Source organism: Scyliorhinus torazame, chromosome 11, assembly GCF_047496885.1.
Source record: "Scyliorhinus torazame isolate Kashiwa2021f chromosome 11, sScyTor2.1, whole genome shotgun sequence".
NCBI lineage: Eukaryota > Metazoa > Chordata > Chondrichthyes > Carcharhiniformes > Scyliorhinidae > Scyliorhinus > Scyliorhinus torazame.
In genome coordinates this window covers 119,477,342-119,501,639 of record NC_092717.1, presented here as the reverse complement: position 1 = coordinate 119,501,639, position 24,298 = coordinate 119,477,342, and the positions used below count along the sequence as shown (strand labels likewise).

General features: G+C 54.0%; 1 long non-coding RNA gene across 1 annotated transcript in view; it reads left to right on the top strand.

Moving 5' to 3' along the window:
- Nucleotides 1–24,298, top strand: part of LOC140385494 (uncharacterized) — a 122,775-nt gene that overhangs the window by 61,141 nt on the left and 37,336 nt on the right. Inside the window, exon 3 of the long non-coding RNA XR_011933391.1 lies at nt 22,613–22,743. This is a non-coding gene — a long non-coding RNA (uncharacterized lncRNA). The remainder of the gene's footprint in view (nt 1–22,612; nt 22,744–24,298) is intronic.

The following is a 24,298-nucleotide window of genomic DNA, read 5'->3' as shown; positions in this document are numbered from 1 at the left end:
GCCACACCGGTCCACAGGAATGAAGCTCCGGAAGAGCCGCTCCCGGAGTCCAAGCCTGTGCCTGCTCCGGACCCACTTCCACAGCCACCCAAAGCGGCTGCAACACCAGTGCTTCGGCGGTCACAACGTACGATCCGGGCACCGGACCGACTGAATCTATGAGCCCGTCACTCCCGCCGGGCTTCATTTTTAAACGGGGTGAATGTGGTGAATGTATAATTATTGATAATTCACCAGTGCACTGTGTTATGTTATTAACCCTGTGGGCTCTACCTATGTGACATTGTGTAGCTTCACCCACAGGGGATATGTTGGGGCATGTACGGGCTCCACCCATGGCTCCACCCCCTTTACAGGAAGTATAAGAGTGCTGCTGACCTGCGGGGCCGCCTTCAGTGTTGTACTGGTCACAGGCAGGCTCAGTTCTAAGCTGATTAAAACCACAGTTTACTTCTCCACTTGTCTTCGAGTGAATTGATGGTCGCATCAGGGATTAATCATACTTACCTGGTGGACTCGCCCCTGCCCTCCGGGTTTTCCCTTTGTTAGGGGGTCATCCAGGATGGCCGCTGTCACTGCTCTCTCCATGCGGTCGAGTCCCTGCGCTCCAGGGTTTCCCTTTGTCCCGGGGGCACCCAACATGGCCGCCCACTGTGTGTCCGCCATGCGGGTAGTCCCCTGCACTCTGGGGTCTCCCTTCGCCCAGAGACCGTACTGGGTGGGTGCTTGCAGCGATTCCTTGTTTCGAGCCCTTGGTTGTGGCACTTTGTAGCCCTATTCCTTGTCTAACCTTGTTTGTCCCTCCTTCCCTGTGTCCCCCCTCCCCGGTCTCGCCCTTTTCTCCCCTCTCCCATATACCCCTCCTTTGTCTCTCTTTCCCCTGTTCCTATCCCCGTTTGATCTCCCGTTTCTGTTGACTGGTCCCCCTCACCCCCAGCCGGGCGCCTTCCCCCTTGTTGGGGGTGCGCTGCGACCCTGCTTTGTTGCATGCCCCCGGCACTAGCTTTCCTGCTAGTATGGTGGCCCCCCTCTCGGGAGTTACTGTCTCGCTTCTCCCCTGCCCGGCTTTGCGGTTTTCTGCCCGCTCTTCCCCTATCCTACTCCTCTTGCTTTCTCTCCCTTCTCCACTACTCTCGTTCCCTCGTGCTGGGGCCTGGCCTCCCACCTGAAGCGGTCCCTCGGGTTGCTCTTTGTTCAGGGTGCCCTCGCCGTGACGGGTGCGGGGGGAACTGGCGTGGCCTCACCCCTCCGCTCCCCCCCCCCCCCCCCCCCGTCGGCGTGTTGTTGCCCCTTGCCAGGGCCCCCTCGTTTCTACCCTCGCTGGTGGTCTTCCAGCCCGTGTTCTTCGACAAACATGTTTGCTTCGGCAGGGGCTGTAAAGAAGTATTCTCTTTCTTGGTATGTGACCCAGAGTTTCGCAGTGTACAGCATACCAAAACGCACTTTGCTCTTGTGAAGAGCTGCTTTCGCTCTATTAAACTCGGCCCGTCTCCTGGCTAGGTCTGCCCCAATGTCCTCGTAGATTCTAACGGCGTGTCCTTCCCATTTGCAGGTTCTGTTTTTCCTGGCCCAGCGCAGGATTGTTTCCCTATCTTGGTAACGGTGCAGTTTAACTATAACTGCTCTTGGGTGTTCCCCTGCTTTGGGCTTCGGGCGCAGCGTCCGGTGTGCTCTGTCCATTTCTGGTGGGTTGGGAAAGCTTTTCCTCCTGTAGCCACCTGGGTTGGCCAATTCCCGACGTAAAATGGAGAGCAGCAAAGGCTGAAGGGAAATTCAGCCAACACAGACAGGTGCAAGTTTACTGTGTATTAAACTCTGCAAAAGCCCAGACAGCACGATACCAACAACCATCGGCATAATAATGTAGCAGCCATCTACATACCAATGAGCAATTCCCGGGAACAATCGAAACATTTGAGATAAACAAGGCCAAGCCAGACTCCTCGGCGCCAGCAGGAGCCAACACAAAAGAGGTTAACATACACCTAAAGACCGCCCATCGATCAGGGAACCGCTCCAGTATTGGAGAAATCGAACCAAGCGATTGGAACAAAGTCCATTCATTTGGAACCAGGTACGGGGTCCACCCCGAAAGGTGGGAAGCCCCTGGGGACTATAAAGTAAAGCCCCCAAGTTCAAATCGTCCTTCTTGACAGGGTCACTCAGCAACACGAACCAACCCTTGACAGTGACCTGTCCAACTGCCGCCAAAGAACGTAAGTCTCAAGTCAACGCTCGCTACGAGATAGGCGCTCCTAGCTACCAGTCCATACCAGCTTTTGAATCCCGCAGACTCAGAACCCGAACAAAAGGCCATTTGATCCCCTGACCTGGTGGGCCAGTCCGAAGCTAAGTATTGGCCTGTTAGTGATAGAAATAGCTTAGAAAGTAGAGTTTATGCATGAGTAGATTTGACTGTGTGTAAATAAATGTGCTTTGATTTGAATCTTACTAATTGGTGTACTGAGTTATTGATCATTACTTGAACTTGAACCTCGTGGCGGTATCATAAAGATACCTGGCGACTCGAGAGCAAAGGTTATAAAACAGAGCCAATTGAACCAACCAAAAGTTCGCAACACTCCCCATTAAGTTGCCCAGCATCTCGGCCACGTATGTTGTGGGGTTTCTTCCCTCGATCCCCTCTGGTAGGCCCACTATCCTGACATTTTTCCTCCTCGAGAGGTTTTCCTGGTCGTCCACCCTGCCCTTCAGGCCCCACTGTGTTGTGCCCAGTCTCGCCACCTCCCTCTCCAGGGCCGTGATCCGGTCGCTCATGTCAGTCGCTGCTTTCTCCAGCTCCTTAATGGTCGCCTCTTGGGTTTCCAGTTTCTCCCCTTGGGCGTCTAATTTCTCCTCTGCGCTGCCCAGGGCCTGCTGCACCTCTGCCAGGGCCTTGGCCATTGCTGCCTGCACTGCGGCCTCTATGTCTGCCCTAGCCTCTGCCTGGTTTACCTGCTGATGTTCCCTCAGCGCATCGGCAAAGGCTGCCTTCCAGTTCCAGCTCCCCCCTGGCCCCGGGGGAGACTGCACCTGTCTGCCCAGCTCTTTTTGATGCGGCAATGCTTCCGTTCTGCCGCTTCGTGTGCTGGTTAGCTCATCTGAACTGGCTCGCCCATTGCCCCATCTGCCTTTGGTGCCCCCCGTCCCTCTGCTTTGGCTCCCTTCTGGCATTTTTTTTCTCCCCTTTCTTTCCCCCCCCTTTTTTTCTTTATCCCCTCTTTCCCTCCCCCCCTTTTTTCCCCCTGTTTCTTCCCTTTTTCTTCTCCCTTCCCTTCTCTCCCTTACCCCTTTATTTTTCCTCTTTTATAAAATTCTTTTCAGGTGAACTTGTTTAGGGTGAGAAAAAGAGAGATTAAAAAAAAATGTAAAAATAATTTTTAAAAGTTTAAAAGTTTACTTTTCAGAGTTTTGTTTTTACAAAAGTTTTGCAAAAGTCCTTTCTTTCTTCCTTTTCCCTCACTCTCCCAGGTCGAGAGAGAGGCTTCTGGTCGGGAATCCCTCTTTGTTCCTGCCTCGTGGTGGTCGCCGGTCGTCGGTCGCTCCTCCGTTCCTTCCTCCCTGCAGGTTCGGCTCCCGCTTCGGTCCTGGCCACCGCTTGTCACTTTTCAGAAATTGACATCAACTCTTCTGGTGCCGCTGAGTGTTGGGGGTGCTCCGTCCGTCCGGTGACTGCCCGCCGCTCCGCCCGCCACTCAGCCACTCAACCCTCTGCTCCTCACTGTTGCTCCGGCCCGCTGGTCCGTCCGCCGGTCCGCTCGCTGGTCCGCTCGCTGGTCCGCTCACTGCTCCGCCTGCCGCTCCGCCCTCCGCTCCGCCACTCAGCCCGCTGCTCCTCACCGTTGCTCCGGCCTGCTGCTCTGCTCGCTGCTCCGCCCGCTGCTCCGCCCGCTGCTCCGCTCGCTGCTCCGCTCGCTGCTCCGCCCGCTGCTCCGCTCACTGCTCCGCTCGCTGCTCCGCCCGCTGCTCCGCTCGCTGCACCGCCCGCTGCTCCGCTCACTGCTCCGCCCGTTGCTCCGCCCGCTACTCCGCCCGCTGCTCCGCTCACTGCTCCACTCGCTGCTCCGCCCCGCTGCTCTGCTCGCTGCTCCACTCGCTGCTCCCCCCCGCTGCTCCGCTCGCTGCTCCGCTCGCTGCTCCGCCCGCTGCTCCACTCGCTGCTCCGCTCGCTGCTCCGCCCGCTGCTCCGCCCGCTGCTCCGCTCGCTGCTCCGCTCGCTGCTCCGCTCGCTGCTCCGCCCGCTGCTCCGCTCACTGCTCCGCTCGCTGCTCCGCCCGCTGCTCCGCTCGCTGCTCCGCCCGTTGCTCCGCCCGCTACTCCGCCCCGCTGCTCCGCTCGCTGCTCCGCCCGCTGCTCTGCTCGCTGCTCCACTCGCTGCTCCCCCCCGCTGCTCCGCTCGCTGCTCCGCTCGCTGCTCCGCCCGCTGCTCCGCTCACTGCTCCGCTCGCTGCTCCGCCCGCTGCTCCGCTCACTGCTCCGCTCGCTGCTCCGCCCGCTGCTCCGCTCGCTGCACCGCCCGCTGCTCCGCTCCCTGCTCCGCCCGTTGCTCCGCCCGCTACTCCGCCCGCCGCTCCGCTCACTGCTCCGCTCGCTGCACCACCCGCTGCTCCGCTCGCTGCACCGCCCGCTGCTCCGCTCACTGCTCCGCCCGTTGCTCCGCCCGCTGCTCCGCTCGCTGCTCCGCCCGCTGCTCCGCTCGCTGCTCCACCCGCTGCTCCGCTCGCTGCTCCGCCCGCTGCTCCGCTCGCTGCTCCGCTCGCTGCTCCGCTCACTGCTCCGCCCGTTGCTCCGCCCGCTGCTCCGCTCGCTGCTCCGCCCGCTGCTCCGCTCGCTGCTCCACCCGCTGCTCCGCTCGCTGCTCCACCCGTTGCTCCGCCCGCTGCTCCGCTCGCTGCTCCGCTCACTGCTCCACCCGTTGCTCCGGCCCGCTGCTCCGCTCACGGCTCCGCCCGCTGCTCCTCCCCGTTGCTCCTGCCTGCTGCTCCGCTCACTGCTCCGCCCGCTGCTCCGCTCGCTGCTCCACCCGTTGCTCCGGCCCGCTGCTCCGCTCGCTGCTCCGCTCGCTGCTCCACCCGTTGCTCCGGCCCGCTGCTCCACCCGCTGCTCCGCTCGCTGCTCCGCCCGCTGCTCCGCTCGCTGCTCCGCCCGCTGCTCCGCTCGCTGCTCCGCTCGCTGCTCCACCCGTTGCTCCGCCCGCTGCTCCGCTCGTTGCTCCGCTCACTGCTCCACCCGTTGCTCCGGCCCGCTGCTCCGCCCGCTGCTCCGCTCGCTGCTCCACCCATTGCTCCAGCCCGCTGCTCCGCTCACGGCTCCGCCCGCTGCTCCTCCCCGTTGCTCCGGCCTGCTGCTCCGCTCACTGCTCCGCCCGCTGCTCCGCTCGCTGCTCCACCCGTTGCTCCGGCCCGCTGCTCCGCCCGCAGCTCCGCTCGCTGCTCCACCCATTGCTCCAGCCCGCTGCTCTGCTCACTGCTCCGCCCGCTGCTCCTCCCCGTTGCTCCGGCCCGTTGCTCCGCTCACTGCTCCGCCCGCTGCTCCTCCCCGTTGCTTCGGCCCGCTGCTCCGCTCACTGCTCCGCTCGCTGTTATGGTGCTTGTGACCCGAGTGTGGTGGTGAAGAACACAGTTTATTCCGTCTCATTCTGTATTGTTACCGAGAGCTTGGATTCACTATGAGCAGTCCTATGAAGAATTACATCTAGTGCAGTTGGTGCATAGCATCCACAAAGGATTAGATCAAGGGGTGGTGGCACCATGGCGCAGGATGAGCACTGCTGCGTACTGTGCTGAGGAACCGGGTTCAATCCCGGCTCCAGGTCACTATCTGTGTGCTCTTATCCGTCGGGACTCAGCCCAGCACCGCCACAGTCGGGGGAAGGCCGATCCATGGGCAGGGAGATCTTTGTCAGGGGCTGGGATCACTGTTAGGGGGTGGTCCGGAGCTCGGGAACTGGCCAAAGGGGGGCACTATTCTGCAGGCTGGGTCCGCGAGTGGCCAGCGCCATGTTGCACGGCACGGCGGCTGAAGGCAATTTTAATTGCCCGGATGCTTCATAGTGTGCAGACCATCTAGTTACACTTAAGCTCTTTAGAGAAAAATGTAGATTGCCCTGTGTGTTTAAAATCCCCCATCTTCATGGAGATCCAGAAAAGAAAACATACAGCTCCTGCAAAATAGTCACCAACTTCAGGTACAGTAGACACTGCCTTTTCTCCAACAAGGTTAAGTGAAAGGGCTGCACATGGTACATAGGGCGTCATTCTCCGACCCCCAGCGGGTCGGAGAATGGCCGTTGGCCGCCGTGAATCCCGCCCCCGCCGGTTGCCGAAGTCTCCGAAGGGAGAAAAGTCGGTGGGGCGTTAATGGCGCCGCTGCCATCGGAGAATGGCACGGGTCTGCGCAAGGCAGCCGATTTTCGGCCTGCCGATATTCTCCCTTCCGGATGGGCCGAAGTCCCGTCGACGTGATGACCGTTCACATCGACGTAAATCAAACCTCCTTTTCATCGGCGTGACCCGGTGCTCCAGGCTCACGCCGACCAGCGTGGAGGTGAGTGACGGCCTGGGGGGTTGGCTCTGGGCAGGCGGTGGCGTGGCCGCAGTCTGAATGTGTGGGGAGAGGTGTGTCTTGGGATGTGTGTGTGTGTGTGCGGTGGGGGGGGGGGGTGGTTAGAGTGGGCTGGGCTCCGGGGGGAGTGCCGGGAGGGGGGTCCGTGCCGGGGAGGAGGTTGGGGTCCGTGCCGGGTAGGAGGTTGGCGGGGTCCGTGCTAGGGAGGGGGATGGGGGGTCCGTGCCGGGGAGGAGGATGGGGGGTCCGTGCCGGGGAGGAGGTTGGGGGGGGTCCGTGCCGGGGGGGGGATGGGAGGTCCGTGCCGGGGAGGAGGTTGGGGTCCGTGCCGGGGAGGAGGTTGGGGGAGTCCGTGCCGGGGAGGGGGATGGGGGGTCCGTGCCGGGTAGGAGGTTGGGGGGGTCCGTGCCGGGGAGGGGGATGGGGGGTCCGTGCCGGGGAGGAGGTTGGGGTCCGTGCCGGGGAGGAGGTTGGGGGGGGTCCGTGCCGGGGAGGGGGATGGGGGTTCCGTGCCGGGTAGGAGGTTGGGGTCCGTGCCGGGGAGGAGGTTGGGGGGGGTCCGTGCCGGGGAGGGGGATGGGGGGTCCGTGCCGGGGAGGAGGATGGGGGGTCCGTGCCAGGTAGGAGGTTGGGGGGGTCCGTGCCGGGGAGGGGGATGGGGGGTCCGTGCCGGGGAGGAAGTTGGGGTCCGTGCCGGGGAGGGGGATGCGAGGGCAAGTGAGTTGGTCCACCTGGCCAGGTGCCAGCCTCCAACAGTTGGACCCATGCTGTCCATGCCACCTGGCTGGGGGGAGGAGGGGATATGAGCAATGATGACATGTCGTCGTTCCCCTCCCCCCCACCAGGCCGTCATGTTTTCCGCTCATCCAGCGATGTTGGCCGCCGTGGTGGCAGCCGCTAATGTCTATGTTGCCCTGGATGAGGAGGAGGAGGAGCGTGCCAGAGAGGCGGCGCAGGCTGCCGCAGAGGGACAGGCGGCAGCCGCCAAGGCTGGAGGGACACCTGACCGACAGGACGAGGAGGGGGAGGAGGACGTCGCGGCCCCACGGCAACGGAGGCACCCGAGGGCGCCCCATGTGTACCGGCCCCGGCAGTCATACCAGGACCTCACGGACCGGGAATGCAGGAGGAGACTCCGGATGAGGCGGGAAACCGTGGCACACATCTGCCACCTGCTGGCACACCTGTCACCGCGTGGCACTGGCGGGGGACACCATCTTCCCGTGTCCATCAAGGTTACGGTGGCCCTGAACTTTTATGCAACGGGGTCATTCCAGGCACCGAGTGGGGACTTGTCCGGCATATCGCAGACATCGGTGCATCGGTGCATCCGGGCAGTGACAGATGCCCTATATGCCATGGCGCACCGCTACATCCGCTTCCCTGTGGACCGGGCCAGCCAAGATGCCCGGGCCGTGGGCTTCTCTGCCGTGGCCGGGTTCCCCATGGTCCAGGGCGCGATTGATGGGATGCACGTCGCCGTGCGGCCACCTGCAGATAACAGGGCCGTGTTCACCAATAGGAAGGGGACCTATTCGATGAACATACAGGTGGTCTGCGACCACCGCATGATGATCTTGCATGTCTGCGCCCATTACCCAGGCAGTGTACACGACTCATACGTGTTGTCGCGGTCATCCATCCCCGGCATGTATGAGGGACGCCATCCCCGGCTGAGGGGCTGGTTGCTGGGCGACAGGGGCTACCCATTGCGATCGTGGCTGATGACGCCTATACGGAGGCCACGCAATGAGGCGGAGAACCGCTACAATGATGCCCATGTAGCGACAAGGGGAGTGATAGAGAGGTGCTTTGGTGTGCTGAAGATGCGTTTCAGGTGCCTGGACCTCTCTGGGGGCGCCCTCCAGTATCGGTCAGATAGGGTCGGCCGCATCATTGTGGTGTGCTGCGTCCTGCACAACATAGCCCAGCAGAGGGGCAATGTGCCGCAGGCAGAGGAGGGCGGAGTGGAGGAGCAGCAGGAAGAGGCCCAGTCCTCCCCAGATGAGGGGGATGGGGGTAATGGTCAGGGCAGACGGGGTAGACACAGGCGGGTGGCTGTCCACCATTACCGGCTGGCCCAGCGGGCACGGGACAGACTGATAGCCGCCCGCTTCACTGACTAGATGGGCGTGGGAATCGGGTAGTATGGCCACAGACCGCACACCATGGCAACAGCCGACCACCCACACCCGCCACCCATCCACCCACCCAGCACGCCTCACCCCCCTCCCCAACCCCACCCACCCCACCCGCATGCACACCACCCCCCCCCCCCCCCATTGCCGATCCACCTGCGGCACAACGGGCCGGGCTCACACAGTTGCGGGTGGACGCGTGTCTATTGCAGGCCATGGAGGATGATGACAACCCGCCCTGCGGTGAGCTCCTGGCTCCACATCGTTGGACTATGTCTGACCCATGGCCACAGTACCACCATCCACCCGGACCATCCCTGCATGCGGCTGTGACACTGCAGCGCACGGTCCCGTCTTCTGCCCGGGGGGATGTTGATGGCGGCTCAGGGGGAACGGGGCAGACTCACCTGGGGCTGAGGTAAGACCACCCCTCACACACACACTTGCGCTCAACGTACATGACACCCCCGCACGCTTTGGACAGAGCACAAAGGCAGCTTCTGTAGGTGTAACATTGACTTTAATAACCAAAGGAGTTCATGCACGTGCCCTAGCCCCTAAAACTCATCTGTGCCCTGCACCCTTGCCAACTTACTCAGTGTCTAATTGTTTGGCCTTACGGGCCCTTTGACTACGTCTACGTGGTTCCCCAGATGGTACAGCAGAACTGGAGGTGGACTCCTGTGATTCCTGCCCTCTGACACTGGATCCCTTTGGCGTCCGTTTCCTGGGGCGTCCTGACGTAGATGGGCCAGGCTGCGGCCCGGGCGACTGGGATGGCGAGCTGCCAGCCTGTCCTGCCCGTTGCCCACCCGATGCACCTGGGACGGAAGGGGGGGAGTCCGAGGTGTCGCGGTGTTCCGGGACCTCCCCTACAGGGGGACCCTGGATGGACCACACAACCTCCTCCTCCCTCGGGGTGCCCGATGGCCCCCAGGCCTCTACATGGGTGGGGGATGCGAACGAACTGGCCATCCGACGCCCCCCCCGGCATCTGGCACTGCCAGTCCTGGAGGCCCGTGCTGGTATCAACAGGGGTCTGCAGGTTTGCAGCCATGGAGCCCAGAGACTGGGCCATGGCCTGCTGAGACTGGACTATGGTGTTGAGCGCCTCTGCCATCTGGCGCTGGCACTGGCTCATGGCCTCCTGTGAGAGGGCAGCCATGTCCTGGGCCACAGACGACGCCTGCACGGAAAGCCCCAGGCCTCGCAAACCGTTCCCCATGTCTGACACCGTCGCACCCATTGCCTCCACCGCAGACGCCACCCGTGCGGTGTCGGCCTGGGTGGCACGTATGACCGGCACCACTTCCAGCTCCTGGACGCGGGTGGACTCCTCCACCTGCGACTGCAGCCGCCGCAAGCCGGCCGTCACCCTCTTCGCTCGCCTCCGGGTCGGTGGTTGCATCGGATCTATGTGTGGGTGTAGTAACTCCAGGAACCCGGGATCCATCTGGGCGGCAGATGTTCGCTTGGGCTGGGCTGCCCTCCGACCACCCGGCCCCTCTGCTGCTCCTACCTCCACCTGCTGTACCGGGACGGCTGTGTTGTGCGCACCAGTGAGTGTACCAGACGCCTCATCACTAAAGTGCCCAACCGAGGTGAGTGTTTTTGCGATGGTGGAGGGTGTTGGTGACAGCAGTGGCATTGTGTCGTGCTCTTCGTCCCACTCTGAGTCCATGGCACTTTGGGGTGGGGGTTCGTCTCCACCCATCCACTCTGAGTCACTGTCCGGTATTTCGTCTTCCTGGGTAGTGCTGTCCCGGGTAGGGGTGTCCTGGGCAGTGCTGTCCCGGGTAGTGGTGTCCTGGGTAGTGGTGTCCTGGGTAGTGGTGTCCTGGGTAGTGGTGTCCTGGGTAGTGGTGTCCTGGCTCGGATGTGACGGGGGCCTGTGGGTGCCCCCCTCGTCGCTGGGTGGTCGCTCCCGCACGTGACGGGGGTGTCGTCTCCCTGTTGCTCCAGGTCTCTCCGCCTCCCGTGGTGTGCGAGGGGCATCCTGTAGGCGTCGCATGCTGGAGGGTCCGGGTCTCTCTGTCTCCCGTGGCCTCCGAGGGGCATCCTGCGGGCGTCGCATGCTGGAGGGTCTGGGTCTCTCTGTCTCCCGTGGCCTCCGAGGGGCATCCTGTGGGCGTCGCATGCAGGAGGGTCCGGGTCTCTCCGTCTCCCGTGGCCTCCGAGGGGCATCCTGCGGGCGGTCTGCATCTGCGGGGATGGGTGCCTGGACGTTTGGTCCTGCGATACACAATGAAGCACGCATGGTTAGACACGCAGGCAGTGATCAGGTGATATGGGGGAGGGGGATATAGGGGAGGGGGGATATGGGGACGGGCTGTCGGTGGCTCACTTGCTAGTACGCCCCCGACCTCTGCATCAGCAATCTCCCGGTCCTCAGGTCCGCCAGCCAATTCCAGGGCCCTTTCCTCGTGTTCGGTCAGTGGCCTCTCATCAGCGGGGCCTCCTCCAGTCCTCACATGCTCCCTATTGTTGTGTGCGAGCTTCTCCTGTGGGGGGTGGGGGTGGGGGGTGTGGTGGCATGGGTAAAAGGCAACAGTGTTAGGCAGGTATATGAATGCACGCCATCGGTTGCGCCTGCATTGCAGAGGTTAAGGTTCGGGCTGGATTCACTTGGGGATATGGGGGATATGGGGGAGGGGGGATATGGGGGATATGGGGGAGGGGGGATATGGGGGAGGGGGGATATGGGGGTGGGGGGATATGGGGAGGGGGGATATGGGGCAGGGGGGATATGGGGGATATGGGGGAGGGGGAATATGGGGGAGGGGGATATGGGGGAGGGGGGATATGGGGGAGGGGGGATATGGGGATGGGGGATATGGGGGAGGGGGGATATGGGGGGGGGGATATGGGGAGGGGGGATATGGGGATATGGGGAGGGGGATATGGGGGAGGGGGGATATGGGGAGGGGGATATGGGGGATATGGGGAGGGGGGTATGGGGGAGGGGGGATATGGGGGAGGGGGGATATGGGGGAGGGGGATATGGGGGAGGGGGATATGGGGGAGGGGAGATATGGGGGAAGGGGGATATGGGGATATGGGGGAGGGGGGATATGGGGAGGGGGGATATGGGGAGGGAAATGGGGGAGGGGGGATATGGGGGAAGGGGGGATATGGGGGAGGCTCACCCTGCCTGCTCTGACGAGGTCGTTCACCTTCTTGTGGCACTGTGTGCCTGTCCGTGGTGTCAGGGCCGCAGCGGTGACGGCCTCTGCCACTCCCCTCCACAGACGCCGGCTGTGGCGTGGGGCAACTCTGCGGCCGTGCCCGGCATACAGGGCGTCCCTCCTCTGCTCCACTGCGTCCAGGAGCGCCTCCACATCCTGTGACTCAAACCTCGGGGCTGAGCGGCGGCCAGCCATCCAGTCGGGTGTTCCGGTCGGGTGTTCCGGTCGGGTGGGGGGGGAGCAGCGCGGCCTTGTGAGCCGTCACGCCGTGCGGCGCGTATGACGCTGCACGGCGTGAACCACGTGCGCAAGCGCGGATCCTGTTACGTCGCTGCTAGCCCATTTCGGGCCGGAGACTATCGACCCATTTTTCTGACGTGACGCAAGTCGGATTTGCGCCGTTTTTTGCGCCGATCGGCAGACTTTGCGCCGATAACGGAGAATTTCGCCCATAGTCTGCGTACCTTTTAATGTTTTTAAAGATGCTTGCAGCACTTTCTCCGAGCCCTTCATGTTAGATGCATTATCGTAGTACTGACCACGGATATTTTCAAGTGAAAGCTTATGTTCACCCAGGATTTGTTGTATTTTGTTGAACAAGGTCGTGGATTAATGGTTTTCTATCGGTAAAAATGTTAAAAATTTCTTACAGGGTTTTCCATTATAGCAGTATCAAACCACAATTACCAGCTGGTCAACATGTGTCAGGTCAGGCGTAGAGTCAACAATAATAGAGTAGTATTTGGTGTCTAGGTTGTTGATTTGATTCACAATTTCATCTTGCACATGTTTTCCCATGATTTCTATCAATTCTTCATACACGGGTTTGGATAGGTAAGTAGCATTTACTTTTTCATTTTTACATTTCTCGAGATGTTCATGTAAAAATGGGTCGAACTCTGCAATAAGTTCAATGGCCCCCATGAGGTTTCCATTATTTGGTGAGTCCCACTTCTCCTCATGACCTCTAATAAATGCCAAACCTCTTTCACTTAGAAACTTTATAACAGCTACAACTCTTTTCAGCACTTCAAAATAGTACTGTCTGGTTTTTCTCAGCTGTTCTTCAAGTTGCTGTTCCACAGTATTTTTATTTGACTTTCTTGTTATCCAACACAACATCGCCCTCTTATGTTCCATGCTGTCTTCATGATTCACCAGAGTTCTGAGTACATTCATCCAGTCAGAAAACCCACTTGTTCTAAGTGATGTTTGGCATTTAGAAAAGAGTTTGCAAACAAAACAGTATATACAGCCTTTGCTCTTTGAGTACACTAACCAGGATCTCATCACAGTCTGGCCATTTTTCAATCTTTTTTCAAAATATTTGTTTGAGAAACTTCTGTTTTGCTCCTTGTAAACCCTGCTTGATTCGGTATATACATCATCTGTTTTTTTATTTTGAAAAAAACCTATGTCTTGCATTAAACAATTCTGCATGAAATCATTATCAACTGTTATGGGCCAGTTCTTGATGTCACTGTATTCTTTGAAATCATTGAATTTGCTTCCTGTTTCATGTTTCTGTTCAGTCTCTGCTACTTCCGCGGTACTTTCATGTTGACCACTGTGATCGTCATCTGTCTCAAAAGTGTCAACAGTGGGTTGAATATTGCTAGAAAGAGCTCCCACGGTTTGTGCACTATCACTGGCTTCAATGGTGTTTGCATGGCTTGTTTCAACTGTAGGTGTTGACAAACTTGACATTGCAAAATAGTTTGTTTGTTTTTGACATTTAGAAGTTTCGTCAGATCGCTTTTCATTGAGTTTGCGTTTTTGGTATCCACTTAAGTACTTTCGTGAACTCATTGTTATTCCTCTAGGGTCTTGACCGCTGTTAAAAAGGGGAAAAAATTACATTAGCCACAGCAGAACAGCCAACCTACCACGGCACTCCACCTTTACAGCATCTGTGCTACTGACTTTCAAACTTTAGGATTGTTGAAATATATACAACAAAAAATTAATCAATTTGAGTCGTGCGACTATTGTCACATGCTTTGAAAGGAAAACATTTTAGGTCTACTTTCTGAGAAAGGTTTTTTTTTAAAACCGCTTCTCAGAAAGTAAAGCGCCATTTTTAAAGATTTATAATAAATAAGTGTAGCCATCTGGGATGGCCATGTTCCGATTACAAAATGGACACTTTGCGAAGAATGCAGGGAAAATGGACAATACCGAAAAAAGCAAGCAGGTGCAAGGTCTGTCTGTTGATTAGAGCTGTAGCTCTCAGACAGGACCGGTACTGCAGAACCATCTACATACTAATGAGCCATCCCCAGGAACAAAAGGCAACATTTAGGTAAACAATGCTAAGGCAGACATCCCAGCGCCAGAGGAGACTAAAACAAAGCAAACCAACGGCCACCTAGGACACAGCCAGCACCCAGGGAATCCACCCCTCTATTGGAGGAAAATCGATTGGAACAATTGGGAAATGGCCCAATTAATTGGGGCCAAGTTCAAGGCCTGCCCAAAAGCGCGTGAAGCCGTTTTGGGTATAAAAAGGATTCCCCGAGAGAGAATCGCTCTCTTGGCCTTGGCTCTCAGCGAGGAGAGACCCGCCAAAGCTGCTCCAGACCAACTAAGTTCCAAATCAACGCACACTACGAGATAGATGCTCTCAGTTGCTATCCTGTAAACAGCTCAACCCAGCAGCCGCAGAACCGAGCAACGGCCATTGTTCCTCCGACTGAGTGGGCACCCGAAGCTAAGTATAGGCTTTTAGTAACAGTGATAGTTTACGTTGTAGAGTTTTATGCATGAGTAGATTTGACTGTGTGTAAATAAATGAGCATTGCTTTCGAACTTACTAACTGGTGTATCGAGTCTTTGATCAGTATTCGGTTTTGAACCTTGTGGCGGTATCGAAAGATACCTGGCGACTCTTGAGCAAACGTAATTAAACAGAGCCAAATTAAGAGAGAACAGCAAGTTAGCAACATTTACTGGCGACTCTGACGGGACTCAACTTAGAAGTGGCCTAGCCACTCCGAGAGAACCCAAATTGGAATTGAGAATCCAATTGAAAACAGAAAAACCACAAGCGTAAGAACAGTACTGATCAAGCCTCCAAGATTCAGAAGTGTGTTTATGCACCTGAGAGAATTTGTTGCGTAAAACTATCGGGAGTTTTGTAGGCCGGAAATTAGCGTAAGCTGTACCCCTGTTTACATCACCACTTTGTCACCCACTGTTCCAAATTCAGTAGAGAACCTAGATAGAGAAAATGGCAATGAAGGCAATGGAGCGACTTATGATCTCCCAGGAATTCGGGGTCGCAACAGCCAGTAGAGTAGGACTGTGTTCCGTTTTGGGAAGATGGGATCAGGAATTATCTCAAAGGGAAAGGATGGCCCCTTTGGAGTGAATTCTGCGCCAACGACAAAACAGGTCCCGGGAGTATAGGACATCCTTGGTGGGAGAACCTGTCAGAGATCCACAAGAAAAGCTTAGGGAAAGCTCGCATGCCGATGGCAATCGTATCCTGTTTGGCACAATTGCGAGGCACAGAGGAGGTCGTTAGGATGCTCCGTAGAGAGATAGAGGAGAGAGACAGAAGTAGTGAGGTAGACGTGAGCAAAGTAAAGAAGGAGAATAGAGATTTGAAAGAGTAGTTAGCAGCAAGGGACAGAGAGGTGGATGATGCCAAGCGGGCACACCAGTCTTGTCTCGCGCATTTGAGTAGTTTCCAAACACAATACGATAAGGCCTACTAGGACACGCAACGTGCAGTCTTGGTAAGGCAAGAGACCGACCAACAAGTTGAGAAATTGCAGAAACAGTGCAATGATTTGAAAGCAGCCCTACGAGCACTCCATACTTCCACGACAGAACAAAGGTAGCGCTGAGTAGACCACGCAAAGTGCCGGAAGCATATTGCAGAATTGCAATCTCTGCTTTCTGTTCAAAATGGGTTTCAAAGCACATTTGGACCACAATTAGATCAAGAAAACGGCCCCGAATGGCAGGAATTGAATGAGACTGCCCATAGTTACGTACATGGGACATGTACGCAGGAGAAACCCCAGAAAAGGAAAGCGCCCCAACCCCCAACCGAACAGGCAGAACACGCCCCCCATGAACCCTGTAACCACACACTGCAGGGCCACAGCAGAAGGAGATGCAGATTTCCTTTATACAACCCCGTTAACCGTGACCCAATTCCAGGATGCGTGTGGAAAAATTACACCGTTCCTCCCCACATCAGACCCCCACCAATTTTTCGCGAAAGTCAAACAGCAGGCTACCATGTACAGCCTGGATGAAAAGGAGCAAGTGTAGCTCACAGTTTTAAGCCTCGACCTTTCAGTCGTGGCAGCCCTTCCCGACCCACAGAATGTAGGAGGAGGCACACTCCAAGAGATGCACGCAGCGATCCTTGATGCGATCGGCTATAACAGAGGAGACCCCGTAGAAGGCCTAAACAAGTGTAGGCAAGAGAAAACAGAGCACCCGACAGCGTTTGCTGGACGCTTGTGGATACACTTCACAGCAGTTTTCGGAGAGTTAGCCCGCGCCCATTTGTCCCCAGATAATATGGCCAAATGGACTTGAATCCTAGTCTCTCACGCGACAGACGCAGGACAGAAAGCTTGCGCAAATTATGACCCCTCAGATGAGGCTCACAATGAAAAATGGGTTTTGAAACGGTTGTCCCGCACTTGGGAGCAATCAGTCCAAGGCAAAACTGCATTTCTAAAACCCGAGGAAGAGCAGGCAGACATGAATCCAGTTAAAGCGCACCCGAACCCCGCATGGGTAAATGAGGGCAGGAACAGCCCACCACAACCAATATCCCAGGAATGCTACAATTGTGGACAGTTAGGACATTACGCACGTGAATGTCAAGCCCCCCTGAAACAGCAACGGAATCAGCCCACCAATGCGCCCCGAACCAGCAACGACAGCAACAGCCCCGAGCCCCACCCAGGCAACCATACCCAAGGGAGCAATACACCTTATGTGCCCTAGGGATCAGGGGCAAAATTCTCCGTAATCGGCGGGATGTCTGCCGACCGGCGCCAAAAACGGCGCAAATCAGTCCGGCATCGCGCCGCCCCAAAGGTGCGGAATCCTCCGCATCATGAGCGGCCGTGCCCTAACCTTGAGGGGCTAGGACCGCGCCTGACTGATTTCCACCCCGCCAGCTGGCGGGAAAGGCCTTTGGTGCCCCACCAGCTGGCGCGGAAATGACATTGCCGGGCGGCGCATGCGCGGGAGCGTCAGCGGCCGCTCACGGCATCCCCGCGCATGCGCAGTGGAGGGGGTCTCTTCCGCCTCCGCCATGGTGGAGACCATGGCGAAGGTGGAAGGAAAAGAGTGCCCGCACGGCACAGGCCCGCCTGCGGATTGGTGGGCCCCGATCACGGGCCAGGCCACCGTGGGGGCACCTCCCGGGGCCAGATCGCCCCGCACCCCCCCCAGGACTCCGGAGCCCACCCGCGCCGCCAGTAAGAGAGGTGGTTTAATCCACGCCAGCGGGACAGGCATTCCAGCAGCGGGACTTCGGCCCATCCGGGCAGGAGAATCGCCGGGGGGGGGGGGCCCGCCAACCAGCGCGATGCGATTCCCGCCCCCGCCGAATCTCCGGTGCCGGAGAATTCGGCAACCGGCGGGGGTGGGATTCACGCCAGCCCCTGGCGATTCTCCGACCCGGCGGGGGGTCGGAGAATCCCGCCCCTGGTTACAACTGTGGGCAGCCAGGACACTTCGCCCGAGATTGCAAGAGACCCCCACCACCAGCTAGACTAGCCCCCGGATATGAAAGAGAACACCACCCACAGAAGCTGCAAGGTCCCAGCTGCCCCATGCAAACTGTGAGCGCTTATCCACCACTTCTCATGGCAGTGATACCTCAGCAATGCCACTTCATTTTTGTTTCGTTCCTCCTTCCTCTCTTCTTCGGTCACGTTACACTACCTCCATATGCTAGTTATACCCTAGTCCAAATGTAATTTACGATGTCCTGTGTTCTGATGGAACCTGCACCATGTCAGTTGTATGTTTGTTCATTCGTGTTAATGTTAAGTGTTGTTCGTAAACTCAAAAGTTTTCACGGCACCAAGTCACCACTCCTTTAACGGACCCTGGCAGTTAATGGAACAAGTTTGTCCCCAGACATCAGTTCAGAGGAACTAGTTTGACGACAGAAACCAGTTCAGCGGAACTAGTTTGTCAACAGAAACCAGTTTTAGAGGTACAAGTTTGTCAGCAGACAACAAGGCAGCCCCCATGACGACCACATTCTTAACCATTCTTGCCGGATGCTCAGGCAGTGGAGAAACGGCACTGGTCCCCGCCCTGCCTGAGGACCCCCCTCTGGTCAGCTACGCTCGGGTGGAGCACAAACGGCATTGATCACCATCCTACCCGGGGATTCCACCCATTTCTTACCCGCCGCGGCCCATACGCACCCCATTTTGGCACTTTCAGTTTGAAATTCTTTTGTTTGGTTTTGGCAACCCTTAGGTTGCTTCCATGTGCTATTTACATCCTAAAACACTAGGATGGTAGATCGCACAGGCTGCGAGGCAGCTCACACTATGTCAGTATTTTTCTCAGATGTCTTGTCCCAAATATTTGTTTTTTTTAAAAAATGAGGGAGTCACAGATGGTGACCAATTATAAAGGGAAATTGGCAACAAAGGACAGACAGACAGGCATACGAGATCGTAAGCAAGCTAATAACAGATATTATGCTTGTGTTCACAGAACTCCGGAACCTCAGGAACCCCAGAGGAAGAAAAAGAAGAAGACAGAAAGACGGAAAGATGAAGACGACCTCCATCTTGTTCACCTGGATCTTAGCGGGATACCTTCCATTGCGCACAGACGCTACCCCCCTGACCCCTACCACACAAGTCTTGAATGATTTCCACACCTGCAATACACAGAACCCCGAGATAGCTAGCCCCGCGACAACGAACAATACCCCAACCTGGTGTGATAAGTTTATCACCAAGTACTCACTATCGTATGTAGTAGAAGCCCTCTTAGTACTGCCGATACTTTGCAGTGTCGTGCAGATACTTATGGTCAGGAAATGGCGAAAGAGAGCCTACCGCTCTCACACCCCGGTATACAGGTTTAGGTCCCCCATTTTCGGATTCCACCAAACCCCCGAACCCCTTGACATGAATTAAAGTGCATCCGTTTTTCTTAATGTATTCTGTTAAATAAAGAAATGTAAACCTTTGTGTCTGACTGCCAGGCCAGAGAAATTTGTGTGCTGCTATTTTGTACATTTAGAATGTTGTAGATTATTTTTGATTGTTTGAATAAGGATAATTTATTGAGGATAGTTAGAAGTTCCAGTTTTTTTATTTTTCTGTAATGCATGCATTAATTTTATAGCGCCCCGTAGAGTTTTATAATAATGTATGTATTTAAAATGATTTAGGTAAAATTGTGTTTCATAGAATAGGGCAGAGTAGAGCCTGATTATGGGTGCCCCGTATGGTTAGAGGACGAAGACAACGCAGTAATGTGATCCTTCACGCTTCGCATTGAGGATCACAAGGAGGGTGTGTAGCCATCTGGGATGGCCACGTCCCGATTACAAAATGGATACTTTGCAAAGAATGCAGGGAAAATTGGCCAATACCGAAAAAAGCAAGCAGGTGCAAGGTCTGCCTGTTGATTAGAGCTGTAGCTCTCAGACAGGATCGGTACTGCAGAACCATCTACATGCTATTGAGCCGTCCCCAGGAACAAAAGGCAACATTTAGGTAAACAATGCTAAGACAGACATCCCGGCGCCAGAGGAGACTAAAATAAAGCAAACCAACGGCCACCTAGGACACAGCCAGCACCCAGGGAATTCACCCCTCTATTGGAGTAAAATCGATAGGAATGATTGGAAAATGGCCCAATTAATTGGGGCCAAGTTCAAGGCCTGCCCAAAAGCGTGCAAAGCCTTTTTGGGTATAAAAAGGATTCCCCGAGAGAGAATCGCTCTCTTGGCCTTGGCTCTCAGCGAGGAGAGACCCGCCAAAGCTGCTCCAGACCAAGTAAGTTCCAAGTCAACGCACGCTACGAGATAGACGCTCTCAGTTGCTATCCTGTAAACAGCTCAACCCAGCAGCCTCAGAACCGAGCAACGGCCATTGTTCCTCTGACTGAGTGGGCCCTGAAGCTAAGTATAGGCTTTTAGTAATAGTGATAGTTTAAGTTGTAGAGTTTTATGCATGAGTAGATTTGATTGTGTGTAAATAAATGAGCATTGCTTTCGAACTTACTAACTGGTGTGTCGAGTCTTTGATCAGTATTCAGTTTTGAACCTTGTGGCGGTATCGAAAGATACCTGGCGACTCTTGAGCAAACGTAATTAAACAGAGCCAAATTAAGAGAGAACAGCAAGTTAGCAGCATAAGCTAAATAGGCTAAACTAGGCTATGTTCAAGCTAACCTACGCTAGCCTGGACTAAGTTAGGCAAGACTAGGCCACTAAAACCCATAGGCCAAGGTAATGTAACACAATTTTACCATTATTTGAACACTTTCATAATAAGCACCTGTAATTTAACACAAATTCATCCTTTTATTACTTTTTCATAAATACTTGTAATATAGTATTAGCCTAGGCTATGCGGTCGTAGCCTACTGTAGCCAGTTAAAATGGCTAACTCCCGATTAGAATGGCCAAACCTTGATTTAAAATGGCAAACGGAGAGGCTGATGGGAAAATCAGCCAACAGGACTCAAACAGGCAGCTGCAGGCAAAACTGTGTATTCGCCTCTGGGGAGGCCAGACAGAATCGATACCTGCAGCCATCAACATAACAACACACCAGCCATCTGAATATAAATTAGCAATCCCCGGGAACAATGTGCAACAAATTAGACACACAAAGCCAACCCAGACTTTTCGGTGCCAGCAGGAGCCTACACAAAAGAGAGGTGAACGACCACCCCAAAACCGCCCATCGATCAAGGAATCGCTCCAGCATTGGAGAATACTGAACCAAGTGATTGGGACTAAGTCCAATCACTTGGAACCAGGTACAGGGTCCCCCCCGAAAGGCGGGAAGCACCTGGGGACTATAAGTTCAAATCGACCCTTCTTCTCCTCTCCGCACCCTTCGAGACCCTTCTGCTGACCTTCTACAACAGCCACGAGAACCGTAAGTCTTACTCCAACGCTCGCTACGAGATAGGCACTCCTGACTATCGACCTGTACCCGCTTTGAATCCCGCAGGCTCAGAGCCCATACGAAAGGCCATTTGTTTCCCTGACCTGGTGGGCCATTTCCAAAGTTAAGTATTGGCCTGTTAGTTGTAGGAAGTAGCTTAGAAGTAGAATTAATGTATAAGTATTGATTACTGTATATAATAAATGTGCGTTGATTCAAATCTTACTCAGCGGTGTGTTGGATTATTGATCATTACTCGGACTTGAACCACGTGGTGGTATCAGAAAGATACCTGGCGACTCAAGAGCAAAGGTGATAGAACAAGAGCAATTAAACTAAGGCTAAAACGAGCAACACTACCTTCCGTTCACCTCTTCATAAAAACAATAGGCTTAGGCTAATCTAACACTATTTCACCTTTATTACTTTCCTTACTTTTCTAAATATAACATTTATTTTTGAGTAGGTGTAATTAAAATATTGTATCCTTATGAACACTTTATTGAAATAAATTCTTGTCTAAATCGCTATCACGAGTGCTATCACGTTGAAAATTCACGTTAGCATTGTGATTGCCTTTTCAACGGCTCCCCTTTTTTGTTACGACACGTCATCTACTGTTTGTATTTCTGTCATAAATGTTAATAGTGTTTTAAATTATTGATAATTATTTTATATTAAATATATTTAGAATGAAAAATCCTTAATTTGAACGTATTTTCATTTACAGTTAGCCTACATGATACTTTAATAACCTTTTAATTTCTATTTTAACTATTATTTTGTATTGAATTACACTATATTATGAATATTATTATTTTTTAAAAAAACCTTCTCATACAGTAGACCCAAAATTTGTAAGCAATGTGGACTAAAGTCGCTTCTGGGGCCCCTCCAGGATTAGGGGCCCTGAAGCTTAAGCTTCATTAGTTTCATAGTAGATCCGCCCCTGGCTCTACTTATGCCCTGCAGCACCCACTGCAAGCTATCCTGGCTGTATCCCGCAACTCCCATTGCAAGCAGCCCCGTTTGCGAACCCTACCAGTCCTGCCTGAGAGAGCAGCTTTTCAGCGGCGACAAGTCCGAGTAGCTGCGAGACAGGGCAGCAGCTCTGTTACAAGTACGCCTACAATTTGTATGTACGTCAAAGTCACAAGCGAAGTTATCGCCGGTCCTAAATCAAACCGGTCTAATTTCCCACTGGTCGGGCATGCGATTAGAAGGAACAACATGATTCTGATGAGTTGTGTTTTAATGAGCATTCATGATATGCTAATGTATGTAAATGACTTTCCTGACATGGATCAGCGGGAAAGTCAACCTGCCGTTCAGCCGCCATGAAAATGCTGAGGGGAAAATTCCAATCTGTTTTCCCCACTGGTGGCAATCTCTGACTTTTGGCCTCTGAATTTTCTGCTCCCACTCGGCATGTTGACTGGACCATAAGATTCCATCCTCTATCTCTTACAGTTTAAAAATCCAGCACAGATGTAGGTAGTTTTCGATTGAAAAGAACCTCAGGAGCAAACCTCATCGACCTTTGGAAGAGACAGATTACAGATTCAAAAGAAATTGTCTCTTGCAATTGCAGGCACGTGGGTTTCAACCCAACTCAGAATCTAAAGGAACTTGGAAAAACCTCTGCTGCAGCCACAAAGACCAACAAAGAACTCATAAGCATTGAACATTCATTTTTTTTTACCTTTCAGCATTGAACTTTGGGTAAGAATGTAACTACTTAAGTATAACTTGTAAATTTTGTTTGCTTGTACATGTGGGATGCAAAAGGTCAAGATGCTCAGGATTACCTTTTTTAATATTTTGCCTTCTTTCCCTGAGTGGGGTTTTAACTCAAAACCTGCCAGATTCATCTCTGCAATCAGTGCATAAATAGTTAAATGCAGACATTGAGTAAAATTCCTTCTAAATTCACAAAAAGATCCTGTTATAGTCAGACTTGGGGATGGATCATAGGGGAGTCATATTTGTACTTCACCTCATGTGGCTGTAACTCTTTTCAAAGAGAAATTTGAACTATCTGTCCCCTCTGGTACACACAAAAAAATCCCATGGAGTTATTTAAAATGGTGTTCTCCAAGTGCCCTTGCTACTCTTCCAACATTATAAGCAAAAAAACAGATGATCTGTTTATTTATCTTGCTGCTGTTTGCAAGAACTTGCTGTGGGCTAATTGGCTGCCATTTTTTGTTATGTAATAGAATAGCTAGTCCAATTCTGCCACAATCTATCTGCTTCAATGGGTGCTTGGAGCTATGCTCTACAAGTGGACTAGCACAGCACGGTAGCACAGTGGTTAGCACAGTTGCTTCACAGCTCCAGGGTCCCCGGTTTGATTCCTGGCTTGGGTCACTGTCTGTGCGGAGTCTGCACGTTCTCCCTGTGTGTGCGTGGGTTTCCTCTGGGTGCTCCAGTTTCCTCCCACAGTCCAAAGATGTGCAGGTTAGGTGGATTGGCCATTCTAAATTTCCCTTAGTGTCCAAAAAGGTTGGGTGGGGTTACTGATTTACTGGGTTACGGCGATAGGGTGGCGGCGTGGGCTTAAGTAGGGTGCTCTTTCCAAGGGTCGGTGCCGACTAGATGGGCCAAATGACCTCCTTCTGCACTGTAAATTCTATGATTCTATGATAACTGTGTCTAATTTTCAAAAGTACAGCATTGTTTATTAAGTGCTTTTGGATATTGAGATTCTTACAATATTTTGTCATTTAGGAAATAATGACATGCACTGATTTACAGTGATAAACAAAAAGAAGACTGCTAATCACAAGTCTATAAAAATAAGACTAGCACCAGTAATTTGGTAGAAAATGCATTTCCTATGTAGTAATTTCCTTTCTGCACTCTGCTGATATTTATATACAAGTAGAATGGCTAGACATCTTAGTTTATTTTAGGCACTTCCTAGTATATAAAATTATTTGAAAGAATAGATTGCTAGATACTTTTGTGAAAACTGCCTGGAGAAGGGAGAAAAAATGGTTCCACTTTGATAGTGAAATCATGGAAACAAATTAGTGCCACAAGCTTGATATTGAGTTTTCAATGTGAGTTGTTTGGCTCCATGTGGGTGCCCTGTACCATCCTGTCAAAGTAAATTCATTTATGGGATGTGGGCATTACTGACAAGGTCAGCATATATTCTCCATGTCTAGTTGTCCTTTAGAAAGTGGTGGTGAGTTGCCTACTTGAAAAACTGCAATTGAGTTCAGGATTTTGACCGAACAATATTGAGGAATGGCAGTATATTTCCAAGTCA